We start from the raw sequence: 16459 nt of genomic DNA on the forward strand, positions 1-16459 counted from the left end.
GGCCACACGGTCACTGACGACCAACATTTACATGTATACGACTCATCTCGAAACGCTCACACCCCTGAGGATTTGTGTTTTCGTTCTACACAGCCGCTGCCCCTTGCTCTTTCCCACCCATTCGTTACATTCAACCTCTGACGAGACCGACCAAATATAGACTGTGAAACAAGACCACACACTTTGTGCATTCGGAATCGAAGGCAGGGCGTCCCTCGCCGCATTTGCTACGATTGCCATTTGCTACTTCTGCAGAAGCGGCGGCGGCGGCGACGACGACGACGACGACGACGACGACGACGAATATCGCGAGAGGCTCTGAGATATGTGAGAAATACATCTATAAAATGTAATTCAGACTGCCTCGTCCCACCTTATGCTGTACCGCTTTGGCAAATGCTTTATCTGCGCCATTCGCCTTAATCGCATCTGAGAGTGATTCTTAAAAAAACGCCTGTCACTAATTGTTCGTCATCACAGGTACTGTTTGCTATACGGCCACGACGCGCAACTGATTTCCAAAATTCATCTTTCTCCTGTGAGGATGGAACTTACGACCGCTGGTTTATTAGACCAGTGCTCTACCACTGAGCTAAAGAGGCGCGGCCTAGCGGTACTCTTGGGTACTTCGTCCTTACGGTCGTCTGCATCATCAGACTTTAGCTGACAACACTTCATATTACCGGCTAATATTTGCAGCTATGGCGACAAATTACTGCTTGACTACACATCTGACACGTAACCGATGTGCTCTCCAAACAACAACACTTGCATTTCAGAACATGTCTTTCACACATGTCTACAAAATCACCTTCACCTTCAAATACAGCTTCCTTGCGACTGACAGAGACGTAGGCAAAGTTTAAAGTTGCTATTTCCATTAAATCTCGTTAATCAGAAAAACGGTAATTTACACTTGCAGCGGAACAAAATTCCGTTCCGCCCAGCGTCTGGCTCGAACCCACGACCCTGGGATTAAGAGTCTGACGCTCTACCGACTGAGCTAGCCGGCTACCTCGGTGAATAACTGCCGGGTAGCACGTCACACAGTACTCGTTTGTGTTGGGTGGTCCCATACAGAATCTCTCCATGATGCCTAATGTTTTCCTAACGTCACACTCGTCACGTACTTCACTTTTATGTCATAATCATTTCTGAGAGGTAAAGAAATTGCATGACAACATGCAGAGCTAGTGGCGTCAAAATTAACGCACATACTTTATGTGACTCAAAAGCCGAACGAGTTACTTTCCGACGTTGTTTTAGATGTGCAAGTGATAGTCAAAACTCGCTGTGTCGGCACTCTGCCGACCATTTCGCTAGTTAACACCGGTCTTGTTGTGTGTGTTTCAAGCTCAAGAGCATCTCCAAGCAAAAAATGGTCAACAGCAACATTCAGACGGTTTCGTACTGCTCAATTGCTACATTAAAACGTTATGTTTCTTTTTCAGAACTGGAAAAACACAAGCGTGACAGCATTCGAACCTGTAATCTTCAGATCCGAAGTCCGACGCCTTATCCATTAGGCCACACGGTCACTGACGACCAACATTTACATGTATACGACTCATCTCGAAACGCTCACACCCCTGAGGATTTGTGTTTTCGTTCTACACAGCCGCTGCCCCTTGCTCTTTCCCACCCATTCGTTACATTCAACCTCTGACGAGACCGACCAAATATAGACTGTGAAACAAGACCACACACTTTGTGCATTCGGAATCGAAGGCAGGGCGTCCCTCGCCGCATTTGCTACGATTGCCATTTGCTACTTCTGCAGAAGCGGCGGCGGCGGCGACGACGACGACGACGACGACGACGAATATCGCGAGAGGCTCTGAGATATGTGAGAAATACATCTATAAAATGTAATTCAGACTGCCTCGTCCCACCTTATGCTGTACCGCTTTGGCAAATGCTTTATCTGCGCCATTCGCCTTAATCGCATCTGAGAGTGATTCTTAAAAAAACGCCTGTCACTAATTGTTCGTCATCACAGGTACTGTTTGCTATACGGCCACGACGCGCAACTGATTTCCAAAATTCATCTTTCTCCTGTGAGGATGGAACTTACGACCGCTGGTTTATTAGACCAGTGCTCTACCACTGAGCTAAAGAGGCGCGGCCTAGCGGTACTCTTGGGTACTTCGTCCTTACGGTCGTCTGCATCATCAGACTTTAGCTGACAACACTTCATATTACCGGCTAATATTTGCAGCTATGGCGACAAATTACTGCTTGACTACACATCTGACACGTAACCGATGTGCTCTCCAAACAACAACACTTGCATTTCAGAACATGTCTTTCACACATGTCTACAAAATCACCTTCACCTTCAAATACAGCTTCCTTGCGACTGACAGAGACGTAGGCAAAGTTTAAAGTTGCTATTTCCATTAAATCTCGTTAATCAGAAAAACGGTAATTTACACTTGCAGCGGAACAAAATTCCGTTCCGCCCAGCATCTGGCTCGAACCCACGACCCTGGGATTAAGAGTCTGACGCTCTACCGACTGAGCTAGCCGGCTACCTCGGTGAATAACTGCCGGGTAGCACGTCACACAGTACTCGTTTGTGTTGGGTGGTCCCATACAGAATCTCTCCATGATGCCTAATGTTTTCCTAACGTCACACTCGTCACGTACTTCACTTTTATGTCATAATCATTTCTGAGAGGTAAAGAAATTGCATGACAACATGCAGAGCTAGTGGCGTCAAAATTAACGCACATACTTTATGTGACTCAAAAGCCGAACGAGTTACTTTCCGACGTTGTTTTAGATGTGCAAGTGATAGTCAAAACTCGCTGTGTCGGCACTCTGCCGACCATTTCGCTAGTTAACACCGGTCTTGTTGTGTGTGTTTCAAGCTCAAGAGCATCTCCAAGCAAAAAATGGTCAACAGCAACATTCAGACGGTTTCGTACTGCTCAATTGCTACATTAAAACGTTATGTTTCTTTTTCAGAACTGGAAAAACACAAGCGTGACAGCATTCGAACCTGTAATCTTCAGATCCGAAGTCCGACGCCTTATCCATTAGGCCACACGGTCACTGACGACCAACATTTACATGTATACGACTCATCTCGAAACGCTCACACCCCTGAGGATTTGTGTTTTCGTTCTACACAGCCGCTGCCCCTTGCTCTTTCCCACCCATTCGTTACATTCAACCTCTGACGAGACCGACCAAATATAGACTGTGAAACAAGACCACACACTTTGTGCATTCGGAATCGAAGGCAGGGCGTCCCTCGCCGCATTTGCTACGATTGCCATTTGCTACTTCTGCAGAAGCGGCGGCGGCGGCGACGACGACGACGACGACGACGACGACGACGACGAATATCGCGAGAGGCTCTGAGATATGTGAGAAATACATCTATAAAATGTAATTCAGACTGCCTCGTCCCACCTTATGCTGTACCGCTTTGGCAAATGCTTTATCTGCGCCATTCGCCTTAATCGCATCTGAGAGTGATTCTTAAAAAAAGGCCTGTCGCTAATTGTTCGTCATCACAGGTACTGTTTGCTATAAGGCCACGACGCGCAACTGATTTCCAAAATTCATCTTTCTCCTGTGAGGATGGAACTTACGACCGCTGGTTTATTAGACCAGTGCTCTACCACTGAGCTAAAGAGGCGCGGCCTAGCGGTACTCTTGGGTACTTCGTCCTTACGGTCGTCTGCATCATCAGACTTTAGCTGACAACACTTCATATTACCGGCTAATATTTGCAGCTATGGCGACAAATTACTGCTTGACTACACATCTGACACGTAACCGATGTGCTCTCCAAACAACAACACTTGCATTTCAGAACATGTCTTTCACACATGTCTACAAAATCACCTTCACCTTCAAATACAGCTTCCTTGCGACTGACAGAGACGTAGGCAAAGCTTAAAGTTGCTATTTCCATTAAATCTCGTTAATCAGAAAAACGGTAATTTACACTTGCAGCGGAACAAAATTCCGTTCCGCCCAGCGTCTGGCTCGAACCCACGACCCTGGGATTAAGAGTCTGACGCTCTACCGACTGAGCTAGCCGGCTACCTCGGTGAATAACTGCCGGGTAGCACGTCACACAGTACTCGTTTGTGTTGGGTGGTCCCATACAGAATCTCTCCATGATGCCTAATGTTTTCCTAACGTCACACTCGTCACGTACTTCACTTTTATGTCATAATCATTTCTGAGAGGTAAAGAAATTGCATGACAACATGCAGAGCTAGTGGCGTCAAAATTAACGCACATACTTTATGTGACTCAAAAGCCGAACGAGTTACTTTCCGACGTTGTTTTAGATGTGCAAGTGATAGTCAAAACTCGCTGTGTCGGCACTCTGCCGACCATTTCGCTAGTTAACACCGGTCTTGTTGTGTGTGTTTCAAGCTCAAGAGCATCTCCAAGCAAAAAATGGTCAACAGCAACATTCAGACGGTTTCGTACTGCTCAATTGCTACATTAAAACGTTATGTTTCTTTTTCAGAACTGGAAAAACACAAGCGTGACAGCATTCGAACCTGTAATCTTCAGATCCGAAGTCCGACGCCTTATCCATTAGGCCACACGGTCACTGACGACCAACATTTACATGTATACGACTCATCTCGAAACGCTCACACCCCTGAGGATTTGTGTTTTCGTTCTACACAGCCGCTGCCCCTTGCTCTTTCCCACCCATTCGTTACATTCAACCTCTGACGAGACCGACCAAATATAGACTGTGAAACAAGACCACACACTTTGTGCATTCGGAATCGAAGGCAGGGCGTCCCTCGCCGCATTTGCTACGATTGCCATTTGCTACTTCTGCAGAAGCGGCGGCGGCGGCGACGACGACGACGACGACGACGACGACGACGACGAATATCGCGAGAGGCTCTGAGATATGTGAGAAATACATCTATAAAATGTAATTCAGACTGCCTCGTCCCACCTTATGCTGTACCGCTTTGGCAAATGCTTTATCTGCGCCATTCGCCTTAATCGCATCTGAGAGTGATTCTTAAAAAAAGGCCTGTCGCTAATTGTTCGTCATCACAGGTACTGTTTGCTATAAGGCCACGACGCGCAACTGATTTCCAAAATTCATCTTTCTCCTGTGAGGATGGAACTTACGACCGCTGGTTTATTAGACCAGTGCTCTACCACTGAGCTAAAGAGGCGCGGCCTAGCGGTACTCTTGGGTACTTCGTCCTTACGGTCGTCTGCATCATCAGACTTTAGCTGACAACACTTCATATTACCGGCTAATATTTGCAGCTATGGCGACAAATTACTGCTTGACTACACATCTGACACGTAACCGATGTGCTCTCCAAACAACAACACTTGCATTTCAGAACATGTCTTTCACACATGTCTACAAAATCACCTTCACCTTCAAATACAGCTTCCTTGCGACTGACAGAGACGTAGGCAAAGCTTAAAGTTGCTATTTCCATTAAATCTCGTTAATCAGAAAAACGGTAATTTACACTTGCAGCGGAACAAAATTCCGTTCCGCCCAGCGTCTGGCTCGAACCCACGACCCTGGGATTAAGAGTCTGACGCTCTACCGACTGAGCTAGCCGGCTACCTCTGTGAATAACTGCCGGGTAGCACGTCACACAGTACTCGTTTGTGTTGGGTGGTCCCATACAGAATCTCTCCATGATGCCTAATGTTTTCCTAACGTCACACTCGTCACGTACTTCACTTTTATGTCATAATCATTTCTGAGAGGTAAAGAAATTGCATGACAACATGCAGAGCTAGTGGCGTCAAAATTAACGCACATACTTTATGTGACTCAAAAGCCGAACGAGTTACTTTCCGACGTTGTTTTAGATGTGCAAGTGATAGTCAAAACTCGCTGTGTCGGCACTCTGCCGACCATTTCGCTAGTTAACACCGGTCTTGTTGTGTGTGTTTCAAGCTCAAGAGCATCTCCAAGCAAAAAATGGTCAACAGCAACATTCAGACGGTTTCGTACTGCTCAATTGCTACATTAAAACGTTATGTTTCTTTTTCAGAACTGGAAAAACACAAGCGTGACAGCATTCGAACCTGTAATCTTCAGATCCGAAGTCCGACGCCTTATCCATTAGGCCACACGGTCACTGACGACCAACATTTACATGTATACGACTCATCTCGAAACGCTCACACCCCTGAGGATTTGTGTTTTCGTTCTACACAGCCGCTGCCCCTTGCTCTTTCCCACCCATTCGTTACATTCAACCTCTGACGAGACCGACCAAATATAGACTGTGAAACAAGACCACACACTTTGTGCATTCGGAATCGAAGGCAGGGCGTCCCTCGCCGCATTTGCTACGATTGCCATTTGCTACTTCTGCAGAAGCGGCGGCGGCGGCGACGACGACGACGACGACGAATATCGCGAGAGGCTCTGAGATATGTGAGAAATACATCCATAAAATGTAATTCAGACTGCCTCGTCCCACCTTATGCTGTACCGCTTTGGCAAATGCTTTATCTGCGCCATTCGCCTTAATCGCATCTGAGAGTGATTCTTAAAAAAACGCCTGTCGCTAATTGTTCGTCATCACAGGTACTGTTTGCTATACGGCCACGACGCGCAACTGATTTCCAAAATTCATCTTTCTCCTGTGAGGATGGAACTTACGACCGCTGGTTTATTAGACCAGTGCTCTACCACTGAGCTAAAGAGGCGCGGCCTAGCGGTACTCTTGGGTACTTCGTCCTTACGGTCGTCTGCATCATCAGACTTTAGCTGACAACACTTCATATTACCGGCTAATATTTGCAGCTATGGCGACAAATTACTGCTTGACTACACATCTGACACGTAACCGATGTGCTCTCCAAACAACAACACTTGCATTTCAGAACATGTCTTTCACACATGTCTACAAAATCACCTTCACCTTCAAATACAGCTTCCTTGCGACTGACAGAGACGTAGGCAAAGTTTAAAGTTGCTATTTCCATTAAATCTCGTTAATCAGAAAAACGGTAATTTACACTTGCAGCGGAACAAAATTCCGTTCCGCCCAGCGTCTGGCTCGAACCCACGACCCTGGGATTAAGAGTCTGACGCTCTACCGACTGAGCTAGCCGGCTACCTCGGTGAATAACTGCCGGGTAGCACGTCACACAGTACTCGTTTGTGTTGGGTGGTCCCATACAGAATCTCTCCATGATGCCTAATGTTTTCCTAACGTCACACTCGTCACGTACTTCACTTTTATGTCATAATCATTTCTGAGAGGTAAAGAAATTGCATGACAACATGCAGAGCTAGTGGCGTCAAAATTAACGCACATACTTTATGTGACTCAAAAGCCGAACGAGTTACTTTCCGACGTTGTTTTAGATGTGCAAGTGATAGTCAAAACTCGCTGTGTCGGCACTCTGCCGACCATTTCGCTAGTTAACACCGGTCTTGTTGTGTGTGTTTCAAGCTCAAGAGCATCTCCAAGCAAAAAATGGTCAACAGCAACATTCAGACGGTTTCGTACTGCTCAATTGCTACATTAAAACGTTATGTTTCTTTTTCAGAACTGGAAAAACACAAGCGTGACAGCATTCGAACCTGTAATCTTCAGATCCGAAGTCCGACGCCTTATCCATTAGGCCACACGGTCACTGACGACCAACATTTACATGTATACGACTCATCTCGAAACGCTCACACCCCTGAGGATTTGTGTTTTCGTTCTACACAGCCGCTGCCCCTTGCTCTTTCCCACCCATTCGTTACATTCAACCTCTGACGAGACCGACCAAATATAGACTGTGAAACAAGACCACACACTTTGTGCATTCGGAATCGAAGGCAGGGCGTCCCTCGCCGCATTTGCTACGATTGCCATTTGCTACTTCTGCAGAAGCGGCGGAGGCGGCGACGACGACGACGACGACGACGACGACGAATATCGCGAGAGGCTCTGAGATATGTGAGAAATACATCTATAAAATGTAATTCAGACTGCCTCGTCCCACCTTATGCTGTACCGCTTTGGCAAATGCTTTATCTGCGCCATTCGCCTTAATCGCATCTGAGAGTGATTCTTAAAAAAAGGCCTGTCGCTAATTGTTCGTCATCACAGGTACTGTTTGCTATAAGGCCACGACGCGCAACTGATTTCCAAAATTCATCTTTCTCCTGTGAGGATGGAACTTACGACCGCTGGTTTATTAGACCAGTGCTCTACCACTGAGCTAAAGAGGCGCGGCCTAGCGGTACTCTTGGGTACTTCGTCCTTACGGTCGTCTGCATCATCAGACTTTAGCTGACAACACTTCATATTACCGGCTAATATTTGCAGCTATGGCGACAAATTACTGCTTGACTACACATCTGACACGTAACCGATGTGCTCTCCAAACAACAACACTTGCATTTCAGAACATGTCTTTCACACATGTCTACAAAATCACCTTCACCTTCAAATACAGCTTCCTTGCGACTGACAGAGACGTAGGCAAAGTTTAAAGTTGCTATTTCCATTAAATCTCGTTAATCAGAAAAACGGTAATTTACACTTGCAGCGGAACAAAATTCCGTTCCGCCCAGCGTCTGGCTCGAACCCACGACCCTGGGATTAAGAGTCTGACGCTCTACCGACTGAGCTAGCCGGCTACCTCTGTGAATAACTGCCGGGTAGCACGTCACACAGTACTCGTTTGTGTTGGGTGGTCCCATACAGAATCTCTCCATGATGCCTAATGTTTTCCTAACGTCACACTCGTCACGTACTTCACTTTTATGTCATAATCATTTCTGAGAGGTAAAGAAATTGCATGACAACATGCAGAGCTAGTGGCGTCAAAATTAACGCACATACTTTATGTGACTCAAAAGCCGAACGAGTTACTTTCCGACGTTGTTTTAGATGTGCAAGTGATAGTCAAAACTCGCTGTGTCGGCACTCTGCCGACCATTTCGCTAGTTAACACCGGTCTTGTTGTGTGTGTTTCAAGCTCAAGAGCATCTCCAAGCAAAAAATGGTCAACAGCAACATTCAGACGGTTTCGTACTGCTCAATTGCTACATTAAAACGTTATGTTTCTTTTTCAGAACTGGAAAAACACAAGCGTGACAGCATTCGAACCTGTAATCTTCAGATCCGAAGTCCGACGCCTTATCCATTAGGCCACACGGTCACTGACGACCAACATTTACATGTATACGACTCATCTCGAAACGCTCACACCCCTGAGGATTTGTGTTTTCGTTCTACACAGCCGCTGCCCCTTGCTCTTTCCCACCCATTCGTTACATTCAACCTCTGACGAGACCGACCAAATATAGACTGTGAAACAAGACCACACACTTTGTGCATTCGGAATCGAAGGCAGGGCGTCCCTCGCCGCATTTGCTACGATTGCCATTTGCTACTTCTGCAGAAGCGGCGGCGGCGGCGACGACGACGACGACGACGACGACGAATATCGCGAGAGGCTCTGAGATATGTGAGAAATACATCTATAAAATGTAATTCAGACTGCCTCGTCCCACCTTATGCTGTACCGCTTTGGCAAATGCTTTATCTGCGCCATTCGCCTTAATCGCATCTGAGAGTGATTCTTAAAAAAACGCCTGTCGCTAATTGTTCGTCATCACAGGTACTGTTTGCTATACGGCCACGACGCGCAACTGATTTCCAAAATTCATCTTTCTCCTGTGAGGATGGAACTTACGACCGCTGGTTTATTAGACCAGTGCTCTACCACTGAGCTAAAGAGGCGCGGCCTAGCGGTACTCTTGGGTACTTCGTCCTTACGGTCGTCTGCATCATCAGACTTTAGCTGACAACACTTCATATTACCGGCTAATATTTGCAGCTATGGTGACAAATTACTGCTTGACTACACATCTGACACGTAACCGATGTGCTCTCCAAACAACAACACTTGCATTTCAGAACATGTCTTTCACACATGTCTACAAAATCACCTTCACCTTCAAATACAGCTTCCTTGCGACTGACAGAGACGTAGGCAAAGTTTAAAGTTGCTATTTCCATTAAATCTCGTTAATCAGAAAAACGGTAATTTACACTTGCAGCGGAACAAAATTCCGATCCGCCCAGCGTCTGGCTCGAACCCACGACCCTGGGATTAAGAGTCTGACGCTCTACCGACTGAGCTAGCCGGCTACCTCGGTGAATAACTGCCGGGTAGCACGTCACACAGTACTCGTTTGTGTTGGGTGGTCCCATACAGAATCTCTCCATGATGCCTAATGTTTTCCTAACGTCACACTCGTCACGTACTTCACTTTTATGTCATAATCATTTCTGAGAGGTAAAGAAATTGCATGACAACATGCAGAGCTAGTGGCGTCAAAATTAACGCACATACTTTATGTGACTCAAAAGCCGAACGAGTTACTTTCCGACGTTGTTTTAGATGTGCAAGTGATAGTCAAAACTCGCTGTGTCGGCACTCTGCCGACCATTTCGCTAGTTAACACCGGTCTTGTTGTGTGTGTTTCAAGCTCAAGAGCATCTCCAAGCAAAGAATGGTCAACAGCAACATTCAGACGGTTTCGTACTGCTCAATTGCTACATTAAAACGTTATGTTTCTTTTTCAGAACTGGAAAAACACAAGCGTGACAGCATTCGAACCTGTAATCTTCAGATCCGAAGTCCGACGCCTTATCCATTAGGCCACACGGTCACTGACGACCAACATTTACATGTATACGACTCATCTCGAAACGCTCACACCCCTGAGGATTTGTGTTTTCGTTCTACACAGCCGCTGCCCCTTGCTCTTTCCCACCCATTCGTTACATTCAACCTCTGACGAGACCGACCAAATATAGACTGTGAAACAAGACCACACACTTTGTGCATTCGGAATCGAAGGCAGGGCGTCCCTCGCCGCATTTGCTACGATTGCCATTTGCTACTTCTGCAGAAGCGGCGGCGGCGGCGACGACGACGACGACGACGACGACGAATATCGCGAGAGGCTCTGAGATATGTGAGAAATACATCTATAAAATGTAATTCAGACTGCCTCGTCCCACCTTATGCTGTACCGCTTTGGCAAATGCTTTATCTGCGCCATTCGCCTTAATCGCATCTGAGAGTGATTCTTAAAAAAACGCCTGTCGCTAATTGTTCGTCATCACAGGTACTGTTTGCTATACGGCCACGACGCGCAACTGATTTCCAAAATTCATCTTTCTCCTGTGAGGATGGAACTTACGACCGCTGGTTTATTAGACCAGTGCTCTACCACTGAGCTAAAGAGGCGCGGCCTAGCGGTACTCTTGGGTACTTCGTCCTTACGGTCGTCTGCATCATCAGACTTTAGCTGACAACACTTCATATTACCGGCTAATATTTGCAGCTATGGTGACAAATTACTGCTTGACTACACATCTGACACGTAACCGATGTGCTCTCCAAACAACAACACTTGCATTTCAGAACATGTCTTTCACACATGTCTACAAAATCACCTTCACCTTCAAATACAGCTTCCTTGCGACTGACAGAGACGTAGGCAAAGTTTAAAGTTGCTATTTCCATTAAATCTCGTTAATCAGAAAAACGGTAATTTACACTTGCAGCGGAACAAAATTCCGATCCGCCCAGCGTCTGGCTCGAACCCACGACCCTGGGATTAAGAGTCTGACGCTCTACCGACTGAGCTAGCCGGCTACCTCGGTGAATAACTGCCGGGTAGCACGTCACACAGTACTCGTTTGTGTTGGGTGGTCCCATACAGAATCTCTCCATGATGCCTAATGTTTTCCTAACGTCACACTCGTCACGTACTTCACTTTTATGTCATAATCATTTCTGAGAGGTAAAGAAATTGCATGACAACATGCAGAGCTAGTGGCGTCAAAATTAACGCACATACTTTATGTGACTCAAAAGCCGAACGAGTTACTTTCCGACGTTGTTTTAGATGTGCAAGTGATAGTCAAAACTCGCTGTGTCGGCACTCTGCCGACCATTTCGCTAGTTAACACCGGTCTTGTTGTGTGTGTTTCAAGCTCAAGAGCATCTCCAAGCAAAGAATGGTCAACAGCAACATTCAGACGGTTTCGTACTGCTCAATTGCTACATTAAAACGTTATGTTTCTTTTTCAGAACTGGAAAAACACAAGCGTGACAGCATTCGAACCTGTAATCTTCAGATCCGAAGTCCGACGCCTTATCCATTAGGCCACACGGTCACTGACGACCAACATTTACATGTATACGACTCATCTCGAAACGCTCACACCCCTGAGGATTTGTGTTTTCGTTCTACACAGCCGCTGCCCCTTGCTCTTTCCCACCCATTCGTTACATTCAACCTCTGACGAGACCGACCAAATATAGACTGTGAAACAAGACCACACACTTTGTGCATTCGGAATCGAAGGCAGGGCGTCCCTCGCCGCATTTGCTACGATTGCCATTTGCTACTTCTGCAGAAGCGGCGGCGGCGGCGACGACGACGACGACGACGACGACGACGAATATCGCGAGAGGCTCTGAGATATGTGAGAAATACATCTATAAAATGTAATTCAGACTGCCTCGTCCCACCTTATGCTGTACCGCTTTGGCAAATGCTTTATCTGCGCCATTCGCCTTAATCGCATCTGAGAGTGATTCTTAAAAAAAGGCCTGTCGCTAATTGTTCGTCATCACAGGTACTGTTTGCTATAAGGCCACGACGCGCTACTGATTTCCAAAATTCATCTTTCTCCTGTGAGGATGGAACTTACGACCGCTGGTTTATTAGACCAGTGCTCTACCACTGAGCTAATGAGGCGCGGCCTAGCGGTACTCTTGGGTACTTCGTCCTTACGGTCGTCTGCATCATCAGACTTTAGCTGACAACACTTCATATTACCGGCTAATATTTGCAGCTATGGCGACAAATTACTGCTTGACTACACATCTGACACGTAACCGATGTGCTCTCCAAACAACAACACTTGCATTTCAGAACATGTCTTTCACACATGTCTACAAAATCACCTTCACCTTCAAATACAGCTTCCTTGCGACTGACAGAGACGTAGGCAAAGTTTAAAGTTGCTATTTCCATTAAATCTCGTTAATCAGAAAAACGGTAATTTACACTTGCAGCGGAACAAAATTCCGTTCCGCCCAGCGTCTGGCTCGAACCCACGACCCTGGGATTAAGAGTCTGACGCTCTACCGACTGAGCTAGCCGGCTACCTCTGTGAATAACTGCCGGGTAGCACGTCACACAGTACTCGTTTGTGTTGGGTGGTCCCATACAGAATCTCTCCATGATGCCTAATGTTTTCCTAACGTCACACTCGTCACGTACTTCACTTTTATGTCATAATCATTTCTGAGAGGTAAAGAAATTGCATGACAACATGCAGAGCTAGTGGCGTCAAAATTAACGCACATACTTTATGTGACTCAAAAGCCGAACGAGTTACTTTCCGACGTTGTTTTAGATGTGCAAGTGATAGTCAAAACTCGCTGTGTCGGCACTCTGCCGACCATTTCGCTAGTTAACACCGGTCTTGTTGTGTGTGTTTCAAGCTCAAGAGCATCTCCAAGCAAAAAATGGTCAACAGCAACATTCAGACGGTTTCGTACTGCTCAATTGCTACATTAAAACGTTATGTTTCTTTTTCAGAACTGGAAAAACACAAGCGTGACAGCATTCGAACCTGTAATCTTCAGATCCGAAGTCCGACGCCTTATCCATTAGGCCACACGGTCACTGACGACCAACATTTACATGTATACGACTCATCTCGAAACGCTCACACCCCTGAGGATTTGTGTTTTCGTTCTACACAGCCGCTGCCCCTTGCTCTTTCCCACCCATTCGTTACATTCAACCTCTGACGAGACCGACCAAATATAGACTGTGAAACAAGACCACACACTTTGTGCATTCGGAATCGAAGGCAGGGCGTCCCTCGCCGCATTTGCTACGATTGCCATTTGCTACTTCTGCAGAAGCGGCGGCGGCGGCGACGACGACGACGACGACGAATATCGCGAGAGGCTCTGAGATATGTGAGAAATACATCCATAAAATGTAATTCAGACTGCCTCGTCCCACCTTATGCTGTACCGCTTTGGCAAATGCTTTATCTGCGCCATTCGCCTTAATCGCATCTGAGAGTGATTCTTAAAAAAACGCCTGTCGCTAATTGTTCGTCATCACAGGTACTGTTTGCTATACGGCCACGACGCGCAACTGATTTCCAAAATTCATCTTTCTCCTGTGAGGATGGAACTTACGACCGCTGGTTTATTAGACCAGTGCTCTACCACTGAGCTAAAGAGGCGCGGCCTAGCGGTACTCTTGGGTACTTCGTCCTTACGGTCGTCTGCATCATCAGACTTTAGCTGACAACACTTCATATTACCGGCTAATATTTGCAGCTATGGCGACAAATTACTGCTTGACTACACATCTGACACGTAACCGATGTGCTCTCCAAACAACAACACTTGCATTTCAGAACATGTCTTTCACACATGTCTACAAAATCACCTTCACCTTCAAATACAGCTTCCTTGCGACTGACAGAGACGTAGGCAAAGTTTAAAGTTGCTATTTCCATTAAATCTCGTTAATCAGAAAAACGGTAATTTACACTTGCAGCGGAACAAAATTCCGTTCCGCCCAGCGTCTGGCTCGAACCCACGACCCTGGGATTAAGAGTCTGACGCTCTACCGACTGAGCTAGCCGGCTACCTCGGTGAATAACTGCCGGGTAGCACGTCACACAGTACTCGTTTGTGTTGGGTGGTCCCATACAGAATCTCTCCATGATGCCTAATGTTTTCCTAACGTCACACTCGTCACGTACTTCACTTTTATGTCATAATCATTTCTGAGAGGTAAAGAAATTGCATGACAACATGCAGAGCTAGTGGCGTCAAAATTAACGCACATACTTTATGTGACTCAAAAGCCGAACGAGTTACTTTCCGACGTTGTTTTAGATGTGCAAGTGATAGTCAAAACTCGCTGTGTCGGCACTCTGCCGACCATTTCGCTAGTTAACACCGGTCTTGTTGTGTGTGTTTCAAGCTCAAGAGCATCTCCAAGCAAAAAATGGTCAACAGCAACATTCAGACGGTTTCGTACTGCTCAATTGCTACATTAAAACGTTATGTTTCTTTTTCAGAACTGGAAAAACACAAGCGTGACAGCATTCGAACCTGTAATCTTCAGATCCGAAGTCCGACGCCTTATCCATTAGGCCACACGGTCACTGACGACCAACATTTACATGTATACGACTCATCTCGAAACGCTCACACCCCTGAGGATTTGTGTTTTCGTTCTACACAGCCGCTGCCCCTTGCTCTTTCCCACCCATTCGTTACATTCAACCTCTGACGAGACCGACCAAATATAGACTGTGAAACAAGACCACACACTTTGTGCATTCGGAATCGAAGGCAGGGCGTCCCTCGCCGCATTTGCTACGATTGCCATTTGCTACTTCTGCAGAAACGGCGGCGGCGGCGACGACGACGACGACGACGAATATCGCGAGAGGCTCTGAGATATGTGAGAAATACATCTATAAAATGTAATTCAGACTGCCTCGTCCCACCTTATGCTGTACCGCTTTGGCAAATGCTTTATCTGCGCCATTCGCCTTAATCGCATCTGAGAGTGATTCTTAAAAAAACGCCTGTCGCTAATTGTTCGTCATCACAGGTACTGTTTGCTATACGGCCACGACGCGCAACTGATTTCCAAAATTCATCTTTCTCCTGTGAGGATGGAACTTACGACCGCTGGTTTATTAGACCAGTGCTCTACCACTGAGCTAATGAGGCGCGGCCTAGCGGTACTCTTGGGTACTTCGTCCTTACGGTCGTCTGCATCATCAGACTTTAGCTGACAACACTTCATATTACCGGCTAATATTTGCAGCTATGGCGACAAATTACTGCTTGACTACACATCTGACACGTAACCGATGTGCTCTCCAAACAACAACACTTGCATTTCAGAACATGTCTTTCACACATGTCTACAAAATCACCTTCACCTTCAAATACAGCTTCCTTGCGACTGACAGAGACGTAGGCAAAGTTTAAAGTTGCTATTTCCATTAAATCTCGTTAATCAGAAAAACGGTAATTTACACTTGCAGCGGAACAAAATTCCGTTCCGCCCAGCGTCTGGCTCGAACCCACGACCCTGGGATTAAGAGTCTGACGCTCTACCGACTGAGCTAGCCGGCTACCTCGGTGAATAACTGCCGGGTAGCACGTCACACAGTACTCGTTTGTGTTGGGTGGTCCCATACAGAATCTCTCCATGATGCCTAATGTTTTCCTAACGTCACACTCGTCACGTACTTCACTTTTATGTCATAATCATTTCTGAGAGGTAAAGAAATTGCATGACAACATGCAGAGCTAGTGGCGTCAAAATTAACGCACATACTTTATGTGACTCAAAAGCCGAACGAGTTACTTTCCGACGTTGTTT

The sequence above is a fragment of the Schistocerca gregaria genome, unplaced genomic scaffold (genome assembly GCF_023897955.1).
Source record: "Schistocerca gregaria isolate iqSchGreg1 unplaced genomic scaffold, iqSchGreg1.2 ptg000259l, whole genome shotgun sequence".
Classification (NCBI taxonomy): domain Eukaryota; kingdom Metazoa; phylum Arthropoda; class Insecta; order Orthoptera; family Acrididae; genus Schistocerca; species Schistocerca gregaria.